The sequence below is a fragment of the Dryobates pubescens genome, chromosome 13 (assembly GCF_014839835.1).
Source record: "Dryobates pubescens isolate bDryPub1 chromosome 13, bDryPub1.pri, whole genome shotgun sequence".
Lineage (NCBI taxonomy): Eukaryota > Metazoa > Chordata > Aves > Piciformes > Picidae > Dryobates > Dryobates pubescens.
In genome coordinates, this window is record NC_071624.1 from 30,205,659 (window position 1) to 30,226,274 (window position 20,616).

Consider the following 20,616-nt stretch of genomic DNA (forward strand, 5'->3'; position numbering starts at 1 on the left):
AGCAATTTGGTCTGGTTTTATGGCTTTTTGAGAATCTGTATCTAGAATTTCTTGGCTGGAAATTCCAGGTCTCATATCCACAGCATTTCACTTGGGCTGTGATTGATGTTTTGAAAGAAACCTGAACTAGTTACTACAGATATACTTAAATGTGAAACAAATCCCCAAACCTCCTTTTCCTGCAGGCCTTCTGAACTCACAAGACCACCTAATTTGTATAGTTCTTCTGCCTGATTACCACAATACAGGTTGGTAGCAGCACTAATGCAGATTTTGGGTCCTGGGCTGGAAGCACTCCAAGCATTATGTAGCTATATCCTCATCCTTTCAAGGATAACACAAACCTGTTGTGTTTGGCTTATGTTGTGCCATATTGTTCATTCTTTACTCAGTCATTTGCATAGTGTTTAGATTGTGAAGGACAATGTGAAAAAAAAAAATCTTCATTTGATTCTCAAATCAAGAAAAGCAATTATAAATCTTTTCTTCTTAAATAGTATTTTGTGTTTGGGAATTATGCATGCCTTCTGTACATTGCTTGGAAGTGTGTAAATATAAAAGCCTCTTTCAGCTGTTTCTTTTTTGTAATTCTAAAATGCACTAAAGTACAAATCAGAGTTGTTCTCAAACTGTTTCTCATGGTTTCATGGGCTGGAAATGTGAAACTAATTCGTAGTAGCTTATTAATCAATAATGTTTGCTCATGCAGGTCACTTGCTGATTTATCTCCAATTCACAGCTCATTAGAAGGTAGATAGCTCTTCAGTCATGTTGTTATTTAACAGGTGTGTTTTCAGGGTGCTATTAATGACCTCTGGATTTAGCAAGGCCTGCCACAAGATAGATTTCAGAGATCATTAACATAAAATTGGAAGTCTTTTCCCATGGGTATCACATACATCAGGTCACGTAACACCTGGTAATACATTTACCAATCTGTATTTTGGACTCAGAAGCCCATAAATTTCATTCAGATAACTGGGCTGGTGTCCAGGCTTGTTTATATACATCCAGGTACCTCCCTAATTGAGGCCATCAGTAGATTTCATCACCATATTCCTGCTTTTCCTGTGGTTGTTAAATGGATGAGCCATGTTGGAATGTCAGTTCCACTGAGCCTTGTGGAGCTCTAGGGATGATCCCCTGGCAGTGCAATACTTAACCTTGTCAGCAGTTACTCTGTGCTAGAAGTTGTTGAGAGCTGGTTCTATACATAGAAATATGTTTCATATTCCTAATTCCCAAGGGAGCTCTGCTGAAGAGCAGATGAAGGGATTACAATGTTGATCTTATTTTTTTGTTCCTCCTAATAAACTGTGATCTCACTGTTTTTCACCAGAAGGTGTGGAAGGAACTAGTCCTTTAAAATTCCCTGTACAACATTCATCTTTAGTGAGATTGAAAGGAACTGATCTCAGACACATGGAAAGGAATTGTAGTTAATGATGTGATAAAAAATTGTTTTCTTGCAGGAGTCTGTAAAATAGCAGAATGTCCTGAATATTCAAAGGCTTTATTGGTTATCTTTATTCTACACAAAATGTTACTTGAGTGTGGAAGACTTTTGCAAAATTAAGAAGATTTAGATTAAATTGTTTGAAGGATTTAAAAGTCTTGCCAAGAGGCTCAAAGGACCTTTAAAATGTGAATGCTTCCTGAGCTTTGAATGCTCAATATTGTTAAATCTAGCTCCTGCAATTATACAACCTTTACATCAGCTTGAATTTTAAGCAGAGAAAACAGCTCCTGTGCTCCCACATTTAAGACATTGGAGAATAGAGACCAGTTTTGAAAACTGGTCCCTGGGGTGATGGCAGAGGAGCCCAAATTTCTCTGTTGAATCTCATCTTGTAAGCTTTGTGAAGCAGACAAGCTTGAATTTGAACCAGATATTTTTGTAATGCAATGACATCATCTTTATTCCCTGAGGTTTCCAGAAGTCTTCCTTGCTCCCTGTGTACAGCAGCGTGCTCCATTCTCTCAATTCATTCTAAACTAAGAGTAGTTCCCCTGAAATAGTGTCACAGGATTGTTTGAAAACTGGTAAATTAGATCCTGAAGTCTTAGGTTTTGTACATAAATAGAACCTGGAATGAAAATTAGATACGGGAGCCACAAAGGGCAGTTGTAATTTTTGCTCACTGCACAGGAGGGTGCTCAGCCTCTGTCTTTATCCACAAGAAAGAGCGATTCCCATGGTCATTAGAATAAAGTGGAGAAGCTGTTTTCTGAACTGGTCTTTTCTCCTAGTGACATTGAAGGATGTGTTAATTACAGTCACTCACAAAATATTCAGCTGGTCAAGTATTTTAGAAGGTGTGTGTTAATTGCTGTTGTAAGACCATTACAAAGGTATTTAGGTCAGATGCACTCTGATGATCATCCCCTGCCTAAGACTTTGCTGTTCTCTAATGGGTGTGCTTAAAGTGCCAGAATTTGCAATAAGATCTTTGAAGTTTCTCAAATATATTTTTTCCCAACCTAGTGTGTTCAGCTGAATGTGTGAACCCTTGTGTGAATCGTTCTGTTGGATAACGACTCCTTATGTTTGTCAAAACCTGCCTCGAGTGGATGTTCTAGGAAGGGGTGGATGGGCTTGTTAAATTATTTTCCATCTGTAGTATCTGCTTTTAATTCTCTCCTTGATTACTCTTTAGTTTCCTTGGTAAATAGTAATCTATTTTAGGTTCTAACATAATTCACCATGTTCTAACCTAACTCATAAAATGGAAAAGTTATTTAGATTTATCAATTTAGGTCAATGGTGGGAAAGGATTTTATTTGGTGCAGGGGGGTGCCTGTGGCAGATTGTCAATAGGACTCGACGCTGGTACCTCAAGCTGAGGTATTGCTTCCTGTAAGGATTTATGTAACTGCTCTGCCCGTGCTCTGATTGGGTAGCAGTCTTTAACTCTCAGAAGAAAAAGAAGCCTTTTTCGTGTGTGTGTGTGATTATTTGTAATAATTCTTTGTAATTATTAAGATTGTCAGCCATAAAAAGTTTTCTTTGACTGTAACCTAAAGAAGTGGTGAGATAAAGAATCTTCTGGCATTAGTTACCACTACTTGTGTAAGAAAAATATTGGTTTCTGAGTGGCTGAAAATTGACCCTTTTTCTGTTTACCTTTTTAGAGCTCAGTTAAACAGAGGTCTTGGATGTTGTTATCTGATATTAGCGAGTTTAGTGAGTTTCAGCCAGTGAGTTAACACCTATCAGAAAACAATTGGTCACACCCCTGTCTTTTAAAAGGTCTCAAATACTCTGGTGCTCTACATGCATACCCATTTTAGCTGGTGAGGAAAACCACTGGTTTTGAAAAAGCTTTGCCACAGATCACCAGATCTTCCAGAATAAATACAAGCTCCAAACTACTGGAGGCAAAATCTTGTTTGTCACTTTGAGCGGGGTTTCTCCCATTAACGTCAGCACATAAACATTTGCTTCACTTCAGTCAATATTTACCTCACTAATCAATAAAACTTGTTATGCACTCCAGAAAGTTAATATTTACTGACTGTTTTTAGTTTGGTGGCAATATATAAAATTCTCCATTTCCAACAATAGGGAGGGTTGTTTTACTTCTCTAACAAACAATGGTTTTGTATTAACGTGTGGGAGTTAGTTGATCAGGAAATGTTATCAACAATAAAACCACGTTCACCATGTAATAGCTTATTCCTGAAACATTTGACATACAAGGAAAGGATAATTTCAAAACCAAAATTATCTAAATATATTATCAATTTTTAAAATAGTTTTGTGAGACTGCAAAAGCAGGACTTCCACAGCAGTTGGGTTTTGTGCTGGGTTTGTACCGACCAAATTCTCTGGTAAAGGGAAATGTGCCACTGATCATTAGATCATGATTTGGTATTTTGGTTTTTCATGTTCTTTGCATGAGATAAAATAATTAGCCTGAAGGAGGACCTTGGAACCAACACATGGATTTTTTTCGGCTCACAGAAATAGAACTGGGAGTTAAATTTGGATAAATCACCAACAAGTCTCAAGGAAATGCTTGCCATCTAGATCCAGTGTGGAACTTCTTGCATATCCCATCTTCTAGTGAAAGAGCCATAGAACCCTACTGCAGGTTCATTTTTTGGTGGTGTGTTCTTAGGAGGTTGTTGGTTTTTCAGTGTTTGCATATTGAACATTTCTACTTTATGGTCAAGCATGTTAAAATAAGAAAGAGAAACAGAGTAAAAGCAAAAAAAAGAAAAATGCTTGCATCTGTGGTAGTCTGCCTTTGCATGCTGCTATTGCTTGCATCTTTGCTCCTCTGGTAGCAGATGAGCCCTGCCTGGATCCTCACTTCAGAAATCCTGGGCTGTGTTCAGATGCTCCTGCTGGAGTCCTCACTCACCTGTTCAGAGGTGTAACAGAAGAGAGCACAGGGCCCTTTCAAAAGCTCAGGAACACCCTCTCTTGCTCCCTGTCACGAATGATCTAGGCCCCTTCCAACTCAACCATTCTGTGATTTTTGTGTCCACCAGAGTTAACAGAAGTAGCAGAACTATGCCTATCATGATTTCCAAGGAGGTTGTGAATCTAGAAGCAAAGCTATATAACCTTTCCTTAATTTTATCAGAGTCAGAGGTAAAATTGAATATTCAAAGAATGAGTAAAACATTTTCAGGAATGCTGGCAGCAGCTTCCCCAAGAACTTCACTGTGCTCTCAGCAGCGCAGCCCACCTCTTCTGCAATTTTTAGGATGTAATCCTGTGAATGTATGTGATTAGCATACATAAGTGAGTAGTCTCATTAGAATCAAGGGGCTTCTTGTCTATGAAATTATTTGCATGAGTCTGTAGGATCAAGGTCCCCTTTACCTTAACATTATATAAAAGTGACTCCCAAGAACGGCCAGGGTGGAGCACCTCTGGTATGAGGATAGGCTGAGGGAGCTGGGGTTGTTCAGCCTAGAGAAAAGAAGACTCTGGGGGCACTTTAGAGCTGCCTTCTAATACCTGAAGGGATCCTACAGGAAGGCTGCAGAGGGACTTTTCATAAGGGTGTCTAGGACAAGGGGGAATGGGTTTAAGCTGAAGGAGAGTGGGTTCAGATGGAATCTGAGGAAGAAGTTCTTCAGTACAAAGGTGGTGAGACTTGAATATGCTGCCCAGGGAGGTTGTGGCTGCCTCCTCCCTGGGGGTGTTCAAGGCCAGGTTGGATGAAGCCTTGAGCAGCTGAGTCTAGTTGAGAGGTGTCCCTGCCCATGATGGGGAGTTTGGAGTAGCTGATCTCAGGTCTGTTCCAGCCTAAGCCATTCTGTGATTCTGTGATAAAAGTATTTGTTTTGCCATTAGGAAACTCCTCTGTTTCTGCCTGCATATAGCTCACTGGTTTCTGATTTCATGAATAGAAATGGTTTAGGTGGAGAGGAGGAGATATTGATATTTGTATCATCTATGGAATTCTAGTTGTTCATTACAGAATTAGTTAGGTTTTGTATCACACAATTCTATCATGCTTGCCCTTGCTGAAGCAGTGATAGACTTTGCAGTGACCTCAACAGCAAGCAGCATGTGTTTCTAGATGTTCTGGAGGCTAGCAGTATAGTGTGCTGTAGTAACACTGTAGCTCATGAAAAGTGAAAAATTAGTAACTGAATGATGCAAAATGCAGAATTAGTTGTTGCTGATATTATGGATATCCTGTGTCTTTAGTTACTATATAATCAGGTACAGACTTCAACAGCTTGGTGAGGAGGCAGCATGTTTCTGAACTAAATACTGCAGATGACACTGGTATCATTTAAGCAGCTGTTCATCATCCTTCCCCCATGCTTAACCAGGCAGATGGTTATAAAAATTGGGATGCAGATGTTAATTCAGAAGGTAAAGGGTTCTGGAGTAAAATTAGAGTACTCCTCCTAATCTGAAAATTATTTTTATTTTGGAAAGCAGGAACAAAACAGTTTTTTCAGTTAGGTCACAGTAAGTACAGCAGTCACAGTTGTCTGCTTTAGGAATTATAGAAGCCTAGAATGGCTTAAGTTGGAAGGGACCTTAGAGTTCATCTTCTCCAACCTCCCTGCCATGGGCAGAGATGCCTCTTAACGAGACTCAGCTACTCAAAGCCTCATCCAACCTGGCCTTAAACACCCTCAGGGAGAAGGCAGCCACAACCTCCCTGGGCAGCCTGTTCCAGAGTCTCACCACCCTTGTACTGAAGAACTTCTTCCTCAGATCCAGTCTAACCCTACTCTTGCTCAGCTTCAAACCATTCCCCCTTGTCTTGTCTCTAGACACCCTTATGAAAAGTCTCTCTCCAGCTTTCTTGTAGGATCCCTTCAGGTGTTGGAAGAGCAGCTCTAAAGTGCCCCCAGAGTCTTCTTTTCTCTAGGCTAAACAACCCCAGCTCCCTCAGCCTATCCTCATACCAGAGGTGCTCCAGCCCTTGGATCATCTTTGTGGCCCTCCTCTGAACTTGCTCCAACAGCTCTGTGTCCTTCCCTTAGATCCTTTTTGCTGACTAGTCTATGTTTCCATGTGTGACACTTCATTTCCATGGAAGAGTTTTCCCCTGTGCATTCCATATGTGTGCCATAGTTGGCTGTATGCTTAGTTATCAGTGGTTTAGTTATATTAGAAGTGGATATGTGATAGTACGAGGTGTTTGACTTTCAATCTACCAGAGGCTTTGTCTGCAGCATATGGTTCAGAGATAGTGACATCTACTTGGTGTCTGGTCAAAGGAGATAACACTGTTGTTTGTTAAACAAGAGACATTTGTTATCTTGCTGTAATGTGCACTCTTCTGGCAGTGGCACACTTAAAACCACTTCTGAGTAGGCAGAGAAAATTTGCACTTGTGTCAGGAAACAATCCTAATGTCTTTTTGCAAGGATTTCCCACTCTGTCCTTTAGAGTGGTGATTTTATTTTGTCCAATTAGGGATGAGGATGAGTCTATTCAATTAACTCCATCTTATGGTCTAAGTCTTCAGCTGAACTAAAGTGTCTGAACTAAATCACAGCACTCCCATATTCCTCAGACTGTCCAATAAAACATCTGTTCATGATAATGATTATCTTAATTTAAGAGTGAGTTCCAGCTCACTCAGTACTTTTCTTCATTAATAGAAAGAATTAATGGAAGACTACTTACAAGAGTACTTACTACTTAACTAAGAAATACTTAAGAAGTAAAACACTGGTGAAGGAATATTGGAATTGATTTTAGGCTCATATATAACTTCTTTCAGAAGAGATTATAACAGTGAAGCTTGTGAGCTTGCATGTTTCGAATCCTAGTGTTTCCTTCCCTATTTTCAGGAGAAAATGACTGTCTTGCCCATCAGCTGATGGTCTCTGACTGCTCATAGATCAAAAATACAAACAAAAAGTTTGCTGGAGGCCATTTAGGCTCCACCAAGTGAACAGATTTGGTTTTATTGGTGTGACAGCTGAAGCACCAACATTTATAAGTGAAAATTGTAGCCCTTCATTATCTGAAATTAAACAAGAAATCCATAGATATGCATCTAAATAAACATCTTTTTTGAGGGTGTAGCAAGTCTGGGAGGCCTGAATGTGTCTGGTGAAAACCAGGCTTCTGATGTGTGTAAATAAGGATCTGAATGTGTAACTTCAGGCATTCAAATTTGAAAAGTTTGGTCTACCACTCTGTAATTTCTGCTTTTGGTGCTGAGTTCCTCACACCACACTGCTTGGGGGGATGTGTGTTTGGTTGGTTTGTTTTGAAATAGTTACAGTTATAATTTTGACAGCACCTTCCTAGAGAATGGCAAATGGAGTTGTTAGCTGTGTGAGCAGGGCCTGTGGACAAGGAAATGTGGTTGAATATGTGCAGAGCAGCACAAAATTCTCTCCAGTGAAAGGGGAGAGAGCTGTAGTACAACAGCATGAGGAGAGAGGGACAGGTATGGATGAATTAACCTCTAAATTGGATATATCACAGCACTGTTAGGACTCCAGCTATAATGTAAGAGAAGGCCAGAACTTGTGCTTGTGTGTGGCTGTGTGTACATACTTTTCCATATTTCCCAGCTGTGCATCCCATCTTACAGAACTTCCCTGTACACAGGGTAGTTCTTTGTGCCTCCTGGCAGAAAGGGCCTGCAAGATGCCTTCTGCAGTCTTCTGTGAGGCCAACATTGTGTTTGGTGCTTATGAAAAACAATTAATTCAAGGCTTGCAGAAAATTTGTCATGTCTGGTTAAATTCCTTTCATGTGTCACAGTGATAACAGCAGCTGAAGAGTGTTTGTCCTCTGTGTATTCCTTGTGCAATAGAACATCATCTAACTTAGAAGAAAACATGAAACATTGCAACAAAATAATATCTGTGCCTCCTGCCCAGGGTCACTCAGATATCCATCTCACATTTTACACTACATTCAGAGTAAGACATGAAAGCACCTAAAGGACACTAAGCCATGAAATTACGGTCCACAGAAGTGTTTTCTGTTGTTCATTGTTTAGATCCTGATGGAGTATTTGTTCTCTATCACACATAATTGCCACAGTGTTAAAATAGAATTGAAAATGCATTACTCTTTGATCCATAATTGGAACCTTTACCCAGGTCATGTAATTGTCTGCATTCAGAACTCTTTGACTATTTAACAGGTGCACATAACTCATGTCCAGTTTAAATCAGCTGAACTTACTCCTGTTGAACTTAACCAAGTTAACCATTTTTTTTCAGCTTTCAGTGCTGGGAAAAAACCCCCCCAAAAAAAAAGAGTACATCCTTAAATCTGGTTTGCTTGCAGACAGAGCCTGACACAGTAGATTTAGTACAGCTGCAGTATGAACGTTCAAAACTCCCATGCTGCACAGTTTTCCCACATGCTACATAAAAATGCTGTACAGCTTCTCTCTCCGAGGCTGCTCTATTAAGGCACTGACTGACTGTGTGCCTCCAGTTTGGTTAATGTTTTCATTTATACATAACACAGTTTCACACACTCTCACAAATTGCTATTTATTGCAGAATAAGTATGGTAAAAATAATGATTTTCCCCACTATTAATCTTCAAACTATAAAAGCCAATGGAAAATAAATCTGGGTGAGGATTGATGAAATGAAAGTTGCAGAACCAGGGAATAAATGAGTTGCTGGAGAATAACTTGTGCTTATATATTCTTAATTAATTATAAGAAAATGTGATGGAGAGGGTTTCAGCAGTTCTGAAGGAAGCAGCATGGATTTATATCTTCTGGAATAGTGGGGGGAATGCTGGAGAATCTGGGTCATTGGTTTTGTTGTCTTCTATCACAACAATGGGTTTTATTAACTCAGTTTCAGAAGGGTGACTGTTTGCATAGTGTTGGTGATTTTGAGGGGGGTGTAATGGCTTCAGAAAGTACCAGTGAGGTTTTGAAGGTGGTTTTGCAAGCTTTGCTTTAAAATGTGATGGAAGGAAATGTGAGTTTGTTTGGAGGCCTGAACTATAGAACCCTGATAGTTTGGGGTTGAGTTTTTAGTGAAGAACACAGTGGGCCAGAGCAGATTACAGTCTTGAAACTTTCCCTCTGTTGATACATGGTAGGACCATGTGCTTCCACAGGTGAACAGAACCATCCTTGAAGTCTTTTAATCCTTCAAGGCAATGAATGGATTTGGTGCCCATTTGCTTTTACAAAGTGGAGAGTAGTTGGCTACACTGACCAAAGCATTTGAATTCATGCTTCCAATTGAACTGGATCTGCAAGATGTACATTTTGCAGAGTGAATTTTATTCAGATTTTTGTTTTTTAATGTCAAACATTTGTTTTCTGGAATTAGATGGATTTTAGAGCCCCATGACAGGTAAACAATAGCAGTACAAGCGTCTCCATTTCTAATCATGTTAAAAGAAGGTCTATTATTTTTGTCTTCTAATGAAAATGTTTCCTAACCTGTTTTACCAAGGGACCTTATTGGACCTATATCAGTTTTTCAGTCCAGGCTTGGAAATCACTTCTTCCTTCTCTATTTAGTATTTCATGGGCTCTCCTTCCAGAAAAATCTCACTTTTGATTTCTTATGAGCCAGCAGAGGAGGAAATAGCTTATTCTTCATAAAGCAGGGAAAATAGGTGCAGGCAAGTGTTCTAAATTGAACTTTAATGAAATTATTGTTTATGGCCCAGCTTCTACCTTACATCCAGAATCTGTCATTTAGGTGATTGGGCCAGCAGGTGGCAAATATAATTGAATTCAAGAAAATAAATAAGGAAGTAGGCTGGGGAGTGTTTGCTGAAAAGAAGACATTTAGTTTACTAATTAGGAGGATTTATAGGATGCTGTACTTTAAAATAGATGATTATTGATAGCTCATCTTAATCAGGGAAGTTACCTTACAGTTTCAGTGTCCTACACCCAGAGTTAGAACAGAATAGACCAGGTTGGAAGAGACCTTCAAGATCATCACGTCCAGCCTATCATCCAACACCACCTAATCAACTAAACCATGGCACCAAGCACCCCATCAAGTCTCCTCCTGAACACCTCCAATGATGGTGACTCCACCACCTCCCCAGGCAGCCCATTCCAATGGGCAATCACTCTCTCTGTGTAGAACTTCTTCCTAACCTCCAGCCTAAACCTCCCCTGGTGCAGCTTGGGACTGTGTCCTCTTGTTCTGGTGCTGGTTGCCTGGGAGAAGAGACCAACCTCCGCCTGTCTACAACCTTCCTTAGGGTAGTTGTAGAGAGCAATAAGGTCTCCCCTGAGTCTCCTCCTCTCCAGGCTAAGCAACCCCAGCTCCCTCAGTCTCTCCTCATAGGGCTTTGTGTTCCAAACCCCTCACCAACTTTGTTGCCCTTCTCTGGACACGTTCCAGCAAGACAACGTCTTTCTTAAACTGCGGCGCCCAGAACTGGACACAGTACTCGAGGTGTGGCCTAACCAGTGCAGTGTACAGGGTTGCTGCAGCAGGCAGATGTGTGATGACCACAGGAGTGGGGAAGCAAACCTCACCCACCTGGCATGGACAGCAGGGCCTCAGAAATGGAGAGCAGGGGCTGGGGATTGCTGCTGGGTTTAAGAGGTGCAGACTGAGTACCTGTGTGCACTGGATTGCACTTTCTGCTGCAAGGTGTAGGAAAGAAAGAACTGTATCTGGTTCTACGTTAGCAGTAACCAGAAATGCCAGCCCTGCTGCAGCAGACACTGTTATTTTCATCTGGAGACTTTATGAAAGGCTGCACAGAAACAATGTTTTTAATTTAGAGAGGAAGTAGCAAAAGACACGCTACATTACATCAGTCTCTGACTTGGGTAGGATAGGAAAAGAAGGTTGGAATTGTCTTTAATTAGTTACAAGAGAGTGTAAAAATCATAGAACTATAGAAAACTGAAATGGAGATTGCTTTTCAAAATCTCATTTATCTAAGGAGCCATTAAAAGTTATTCTAATGGAAACCAGAAGTCAATGGTAAACTAAAATATTTGTCATTGGAAACTGCTGAAGTGAAAGTTAAATCAACCTCCCTTTTTTTTTGAGGAACTAGTCAATGTCACTGCATGTGTTTGGATCAAACTCATGATCTACAGAAATAACCAGGAGGATGAACCAGCAGCCTGCACTTCTGTGGGCGCTGGTGACAACTCACAGCCAATTGTTGCTAAGGTTTCCTCTGCATCTGCTACATGGTTGAACTCTCCTGCAGACTCTTGTATGAACTAGTTTTTCAACAGTTCCCTGCCTTTTTCTTTTCCTTAATGCTTCAGAACAGAATAGCTAGTGACTGTTAATTTGCCCTGGGACTCTGTTACTGTTGTTTCCATCTGTCCCATGGGGTCATGTGGGTCAAGAAGAAAACAGGACAGTGTATTTTCAACAATTATTTTCATGAAACAGTTCACTTAATTTAAAATGAAGCTTTTGTGTGGACTTGCTTATTCTTACTTGAACCAGAAAAAAACTGGGAGCAGGTCATACAATGTCCTGTAGAAGTAACCAGGCTGTGAGTTGGGGCTGTTCAGCCTGGAAATGAGAAGGTTCCAAGGAGACCTTAGAGCAGCCTTCCAGTATCTGAAGGGGGCCTAGAAGAAAGCTGGGAAGGGATTTTTTACAAGTCCTTGTAGTGATAGGATGAGGGGGAAAGGATTGAAGCTGCAAGAGGGGAGATTTGGACTACAGATCAGGAAGAAATTCTTTACAGTGAGGGTGGGGAGACAGTGGAACAGGTTGCCCAGGGAGGTTGTGGGTGCCCCCTCCCTGGAGGTGTTCAAGACCTGCTTGGATGAGGCATTGAGCAACCTGGGCTAGTGGGAGATGTCCCTGCCCGTGATGGAGGGGTTGGAACTAGATGCTCTTTAAGGCCCCTTCCAACCCAAACCAATCTATGACTCTATGATAACTGTGGTGTTCAGGTCAGTATCACCTCCCATGAAAGTTGTTTTAATGTTCTAAGCTGGAGCAGTGGTTGGAGAGCCCATCAAGGCAGGCAGGTATGAGTTACACGTTTCCCTGTGCCCTTTTTCATTTCTCTCTGCTACATTTTGTTCTCCTGATATGCTTCATATTCAAATTATTCCAGAGTTGTTTTGTTCTAAGTGGAGAACTCGAGCAGAACTGTTCCTCACAGAAAGAAACAAACATCCAGAGTGAATTACCATGAAGGAGATTGCAAGATGAGATTGTAAATATTATTCTGAGAGACTTCAATTTCCTTCTGAAAGGAAAGAGCATTAAGGGACAGTGTGAAAATGTAGAAGGGGAATAGTAAGAAAAAAGACCCATAAGAGAAATTAGGCTCACCAGCCTTTTTGCTATTTCATGTCTAACATTCATTTTTGAGATAGAATTGTTGCATCAAGCTAAGGCTAGTTTTCTTTTATGTGCCTCTAAAATGAAGATGAGTCACAAGGATCTGGTCCATTCACTTCTGTCACTTGGTATTTGTACCCAAGTCTGTACGTGATTTCAATCAACTACATTATTTTTTTAACAAGTTGGAGTTTCAGCAGGTAATTGCATTTGTCTTTGTGGTCACAGGAGTACCTTGGATCTATTTAAGTAGTAGGAAATGGGTTTGTATTTCTAGAGGCCTCTATGGTTGGCAGAAACTGACAGTTGCAGTTACAACCACCCTGCATTTCCTGCTTGTGGCACAGGTGCAGAACTTACCTTCTCTCTGACCTTCCTCCAAAACAGAAAAATTATTGCATCTGAACATCACTAAGTCACTAAATGTTCAGACAAAATATTTAACTTAGTCATTCCTTCAAAAAATCTGAACTTTTCTGTGCTGGCCCATCCCAAAGTGATAAAAAATAGGAGAGAGGGGAAAGGGAAAGAGACAGGAAAAGGGAAAGGGAAGGGGAAGGGGAAAGGAAAGAGGAAAAGGAGGCTTCACTTGCTGAAATTGTGACTTAAAAACAAGTGATGAAGAAAGCAACCCTTGTGTCTGAGTTTCAAAACCATGGCACCAGAATAGCCAGCTGGTGAAGGTTTCTGAGCAACTGCAGTAGCAATTGTCCACAGCTCTCTGCTGTGACAGTATTTAAGCTTTGTTCAGTTTTGAGCAGGGATCTGCTGGCATTATCTTCATCATGGGAGAGCATTTCCCCTTCTAGACATTTTGTGTGCAATCTCCTGCAGCACAGAATTTGTGCTGTACCTTTCAGCTGAATTGAAATCCCACCAATTGAAGCCTCTTAGTGCAGCAAAAAGACATTCTCTCTGTTGTTGTTTTCCTTGTGTACCCATGAAGGGTCCTTCTGGACTTAATTCTAAATGAATAATTAGACTATTTAAATATTAAACATCAAAGTTCTTACTTTATTGTTAAACCAATATTGAAGTAGGACAAAAATGATTCACAGCTCATGGCAGTGCAGTCCAGAATTGCTGGTGTTGCAGCTGATGTCCTGTTTCAGTGATAGTGGCACTGCCAGGAGGCTCAGAAATGTAGATTTTAATCAAAAACCTTTATTTGAGATACACTTTGGTTAAATCATAAATTAATCTTTCCTTGTGAACTTCCTAGTTGTTACAAATGGCAAATGGCTGCAGCTTCCTTTGAAGTGATTCAAAAGCCTGCTTTAGGTCAGTGGATGGTTTCAGTGTGATGGAATTGGAGGTTGTGTTGTCTTTTTCTCACAGATCATTATTTAATCACTCAATATTAGCTTTCATTGCCCTTTTGATATATTTAAGCTCATCATCTTCTCATCGAATAGATTGAATTTACTATTATGTTGTTACTTTATATGAATTGCATAAATCAATATCAGATTCCCTGGTTTACACTGAGCTGTTTATTTTAGGGGAAGAAAGAAAATCACAGAATCATTAGGGTTGGAAAAGACCTTTAAGATGATCGAGTCCAATCATAATCCAAGTACCCTGCTCACTAAACCACATCCTGAAGCACCACATCTACACACTTCTCAAACCTCTCCAAGGATGGCATCCTGCCACCTCCCTGGGCAGCCTGTCCCAACCCCTCACCACTCTCTCAGTAAAGAATTTTTTCCTAATGTCCAGTTTAAACCTCCCTTGGCACAACTTAAAACCATTTCCTTATGTCCTGTCACTGGTTACTTGGAGGAGGAGACCAACACCAGCCTCACTACACCTCATTTTTACAATTCCTGGTAACATTTTGAGATACAACCTGCCTCAACCAGCAAATGCTAAATGTTATCCTTAGAAGGCTACCAAAATTTCCTGACAGTCTTTGAAATGTAATATATTTTGCAATATTCCCAATATATAACATTCAAATACTTGCAAGTTGTTTTATTGTGGTAACAGAAACCTTTCATTATTAGGGAAAGAGTCCAGAGTAGAACTAATATTTTAATTTTTTGCAATGAAAATATGAGCTCTGTTGAAAATGTCTGTTTGATAGCCATATATATATATATATATATAAATGTTTCTTAAGATGTAAGTCTTATTCAGAAATCAAATGCTTGCAGATTGATGAGAGCTGTCTTTGTAAATGTGTTGCCCACTTCTTAACATTTATGGTATCCACAATACCTGAAAACATCTCTTCTGCAGAGAAGCAGCTATCAAAATACTCTGAAGCAGGAGGAGCTGTCTCTTAATTCAGTCAGAATGGAATGCTCTGCCCAGGGAGGTGGTGGAGTCACCATCCCTGGAGGTGTTCAAGAGGGGACTGGATGTGGCACTTGGTGCCATGGTCTAGTCATGAGGTCTGTGGTGACAGGTTGGACTTGATCTTTGAGGTCTCTTCCAACCTTGGTGATACTGTGTGGTGTAAGTTGTTGTACATACTTACATACTGTAAGTTTGCTCTGCAGGGGTCAGGTGAGCAGCCATGATTCCAGAACAAGTGATGAACCTTTCCTAGTTTTTTTGATTCTGAGGAAGCAGTAATTTCATTTTAAGACTGGAACCCTCAAATAATCTGTGCAAACCTGCTGACTTCATCTGTGGATTTGAAGCAGTGTGTTAAGAAATATTGTTGGGTTTGTTTTGTCGTGTTAGGGATGTTGTTTCTTGCTTATTTTATATTTGTTTAATACATGTTTCTTGCTATTAATCAGATGAAATTCCACATAGGCTGTTGGAATATTGTGTATGGTGGATATAAACAGTTGGGAATTCTTATCTCAGTGTCACCATGTAGTAACAGCCCAGGCTTTGTGCTTGATGGAGGTATTTTGGTTGGATTCAGTATTGCTTCTGCAGTCTTTTCCTCATCAATTACATATGAATCTTTATTAATATATTAAGTAGCTAATTAAATCTGGTCAGATTAACCTTTCTTGATGATTAGAAGCAGGCACCTTATCCATTAAAAAAAAAAGAAAGAAAAAAAGAAGGCTAATAATTTTGGGTGGAACATCTTGTCCCTGTTTGAATACTTATCTCTGTTTACATTCACACAGCATTAATCACTTGAACCAGACATATTTTGGAAAAGAGGGGGAGTGCCCATCACAGGTTTTGAAATGCAGAACATAGAAGTTATAAAGGAGGATGCATTTCCCTTCATTCCTATCCATGAGCAAAAGAGGAAAACATTTTGAACTCCTAATCCAGAATAAAAGCTGCATTTTTCAAAATACACAAAGAACTGGAGTTTGTTTGCAAATCATTTTTAAAAGCAAGTACTCCAGGCTGAGCAGCTTGTCTCCTCAGTGAAAATTCTTCAGCAGTAGCACTGCAGTATTTTCCAGTTATGACTGTTATTATTTTATAACTCTGATTGTCTTTGTTCTGTGGTCTGTTCTTTTTTTGAGTGCTAGTGAAAGCTTCTTGGTCATTTTCCCTGTCCTTCCCTCGTTCAGTATTTTCTGCCAACTCTTCTGCCCTCAAGCCCCTTTTATTTCCCCTTGCAATGGCTGGATCTTGCCTCCATACAACCATTGCCTTTACTGCTCACGGGAGGAGTGTATCCCGAACAAATGCTCCATATGTTCTGGCTTCTGTCATCAAAGTTGAAAAGACCAAAAGGGGAGATTGCAAAGTGACCTTCTGGCAGATTTTCTGTGCTCCCTCCACCTTCCATCTGAGCAATTCTGGCTCTTCTTTGGGAAGGAGTCTATATCTCAGTCAAAATGTGTTCATAATGAAGACTGGTTCATTTTGATCATGAATTATCATTATGGTTATAAACTATTTCTTCTCAGGAACAAAATTGTGAGATTATAGGAGATCTGGAAGCTCAACACTGTTGTCTAGAGAGCAGGTAGGATGCTAGGAATTATTGAAGAGAAATAAAGAAAAAACACAAGAAACTTTTTGATCCCAGTATAAAACCATCATTATTTCTACATCTTGAGTCAGTTTTCTTCTTTCTAGCTAGAATATATACATTCAATCAGCATTTTTCCCTCCTTCCATCTCCTCTTCCTTCTATTTCAGTACTTATATTTTCCCCTTTCCTGTACATTGTTACCATTTTTTCCCTCAGCATCTGTTGCTGTCTTTTTTTCCCCCATCTATTTTCCTATCTTTTACTTAGTGTTTTGTACTTTTGCTCTGAGACTGAATGAGGATTTGGACCTTGAGCTCTTCCTTAATATTGCAGAACTGGGTAGAAACTACCTTAAAATCATGGTGGGCAGGGTATCTCCTAAGTGATCATGTGAGGCTGACTGAGAGGAAATAAATTTCTGTTTAGCAAACTTAACTTCTCCTAAAAATTCAGGCTTCATCCTTCCAGCTGGAAACTAGATAATGTAATGGATTGTTACAAGCTGTTAAAATTTGAGACTGAGGATGGGGAATAGACTAAAGTTACTCTATGAATTGTTCAGGCTGTTGAAATAAAGCAACAATGTAAAAGATGAATTATATACAACTTAATGTAAAGCTATTTGATGTCATTAGGATATTTCTTCCTTGATTGTCTAACATTTGTGTACTTCTAAAAAGTTTTACTTTTTTGGGGGGGGGGGTTCTTTCTGAACATTATGAAAATTGTACTGAGAGGAGTAAATTCATCTGCATAAAACTGACTGCAAAGAGCAATTAGTCCTTCATTAATATGCAAATTTGGTCCAGTGCAAATTCATCTATATATGAGGCTTAAATATTCAAGTCAGTCTTGCTGTGCAAGAAGCCCAGATGCTTTTATTTACTTTGAAATTGAGGGATTTGGTTAATGATGTTGTTGACAGGAAAGCTTGAATAAATTTGATGATCACCATCTTTCATATTAGACGAGGCCCACAGAAAAAAAATTACCAAGTAAAAGACCAATTTTATTTGGTAATTTCCTATTACCAATCTAGTAATAAAATGTAAGATACAAAGTAATAGAGTTAGATTTCCTAATGTAGTTATCCTGAGACTTAAACTGTTCCCCAAAGATAGAACCATATTTCTTAAACTTTGTTTTTCCAGAGGGTAGAGCCATCTACATGAGCTGTATGAATAACATGCTGCCTAGAGACTTAATATTGGAAAGTTAGCTGTGTTGCTTGTTTCGTTTGGAGAGAGTCTATAAGGCTGGGAATTAAAAAGCAGGAGCTTTGGATGTGGCTGTCGTCATCATCTTCCATTAATGATCTATGTAGTCTTGTCAAGATTCAAAGATTCAATGTTGAAGGCTGCAGAGGGAATTTTCATAAGGGTGTCTATCAACAGGACAAGGGGGAATGGTTTTAAGCTGAGGAAGAGTAGGTTCAGGTGGGATCTTATGAAGAAGTTCCTCAGTACAAGGATGGTGACACTCTGGAATAGGCAGCCCAGGGGGGCTGTGGCTGCCTCCTCCCTGGGGGTGTTCAAGGTCAGGTTGGATGAGGCCTTGAGCAGCTGAGTCTAGTTGAGAGGTGTCCCTGCCCATGGTAGGGAGTTTGGAGTAGATGATCTCTGAGGTCTCTTCCAGCCTAAGCCATACTGTGATTCTGTGATAAAAATACTTGTTTTGCCATTAGGAAACACTTCTGCTTCTGCCCACAAATAGCTCACTGGTTTCTGATTTCATGAATAGAAATGGTTTAGGATCTCGAAGGACCCTTCCAACCTAAGCCACTCTATGATGCTGTGATTCTATGTTTGTCTTGATTCATGTGTAAGGAGAGGGTGTCACCCACTATTCCTCTTAGTGGTTCTTCATTTTCTTTTTCTCTAGTTCTCTCAGGCCTAAATTTAGCTTTGACTTATGCAATTGAGTCTTTGACTTCAATCATACACACTTTTTCCTGAACTAAACCTGTTCTTCTTTCTTGCCTGTGTGGGACACTGACACTTTCAAAATAACAGAGAAATGGAGCTTCCGTGGACTGAACTCCACGGCGATTTAGAACGCTCAAGTTGTAACTACCGGAGCACAAGTTAATAGATGATGCCATTTGATTCCTCTGACTCCTGGGCACAGCTGTTTGGGATATAAATCCTCACAGCAGTGAACAGTTAGTTTCCAAATCCTTGATGTGCTGTACTAGGCAAAAAGTTTTTATAACGATGTTATGGAAAGAAAAAAAACTAATGAGGCACTAAAATTGATGTGCTTGCTCCCCACATGGTGTGGTCTGGCAGGTGAATCCAAAAGCAGGAAAATTAAAGACAGAATGGAGTGTCTGGGGGGAGCAGGGCAGGGGTCTGTTGGTCTGCAGAGACCCTGCTTAACCCCACAAGGGAATCTGTCCTTTCTTGCCACCGGAATGAGGCATTGGAAGTTGTCAGAAGGCACAGTTTAGAGGGTTTGGTTGTGGTACTTTAGAGTTTAGGAGGTGACAAGCTGGTTAAAAGGTAAAACTGAAAAACACAATGACTTCTGAAATGTAAATAACCTTGGCCTTTGAGCACAGGTGGTTCTTGGCTTCTAGCATTGTTCAGTATCCTCCACAGAACCCCTGACTTTCTGGTCTAGTTCCCTAAAGAAGGCAAATATTAATTCTCCAGTATCTAAGCAAAAGGCATCTCGGCACAACCTGAGGTTGTCTCCTATCAGCTGTATATATTATTCTAGATTAATAAACACTTCAGCCTTGGAGTTTATTAGTCCAAAATTTATTTATTACCTCATAAATTCAACCCCCCTCCAGTTACCATCTAATTAAACTGCAATACTGTGCATGCTATCTTTGGAGATGTATTAATACTGAAATTATCTTGTGAAGCTGTAATTACAGACTTTGTGCCTTCTTTTCCATACTTCTTTGTTTTTTTCCCCAGAGTCTGTGTGGTGAGTGGGGCACATACTACCCCATTGTTTTGAGCTCCTCCAAACTGTGAGTATCCAAGGATAAGAAGCTGAGGTTTTTTTTTTTTTCCTCTTAGTAAAAGAGGGAGGAAAGTTTGTGCCTTTTTCTACTTGGGAAGGACCAAGACCATTAGTTACGAAACCTGATTGTGCAAGTAAGTTTAGCACATGTTTTCTCCTCAGTCTTTGAGGAGATTACTCACAGGAGTAAAACCTACTTACAGCATATTTTTTGTAAGGCAGCTCTTACTGCAGTTGCCAAACAGTGAAGATGACCATTTTATTTGCATGAGAGGAATCATTTGGGGGGCTTCACTGGTGACAGAGATGGGGAAAAAAAAGGGAAAATGGTCTTAAACTCTTGCTTAGGAGAAAGATTTACTTACAGTATAGTAAGGGTACTTACTATATGTATTTGGTTTATCTCTGCTTGTGCTTTATCAAGGTTCTCCTCCCATCTCCTGTGATACACTGGATGATTGTTGTACTGAGAAGTTTTCTTTTGCTCTTTTTTCCCCCCTACTTGCTACAGAATAAGGTATTCTGAATCCTGGGCACTTCCCCTACAACGCAAGCGGCACAAGAGGCAGAACAGTTTGCACGTACTTTCCCTGTGTTTTTGAAGTAGTTTATCTCTCTAGTTCAAGTACATCTGTTAAGCAATTACATGAGCATGTGATTATTGTTGACATAGGCTCCTGCTCCAACTGGCAGGAGCATGGTTTTATTCACTATTGCGCTTCCAGATGCTGTAATCCAGAAGTTTGTGTTTTCAGGGGCTGTGTTGATGTCATGTCCTGCTCAGTGGCTGCCATGTTGCCTTGTCATTTGTATGGCCTTTCCATAGAATCATGGAATCTTTAAGATTGGAAAGACCCCAAGATCATCAAGTCCAGCCTTCTCCCCAACAGCTGCATGACCACTAAACCATGGTTGTTTCACTGCACTTACTGTGGCTATGCAAGTATCTGCATTTAGAGAAAGGACACTTTTTATCAGTTTCTTCACTGAATCTTGTAGGT

General features: G+C 40.0%; 1 long non-coding RNA gene across 1 annotated transcript; it reads left to right on the plus strand.

Annotated features, from left to right (window-relative positions):
- Positions 1-190: 190 nt before the first annotated feature.
- On the plus strand, positions 191-19,654 carry LOC128897695 (uncharacterized). The gene is made up of 3 exons (XR_008462527.1): positions 191-248; positions 710-750; positions 19,567-19,654. It is a non-coding gene; the product is annotated as an uncharacterized LOC128897695 (long non-coding RNA).
- The last annotated feature ends 962 nt before the right edge of the window (positions 19,655-20,616 follow it).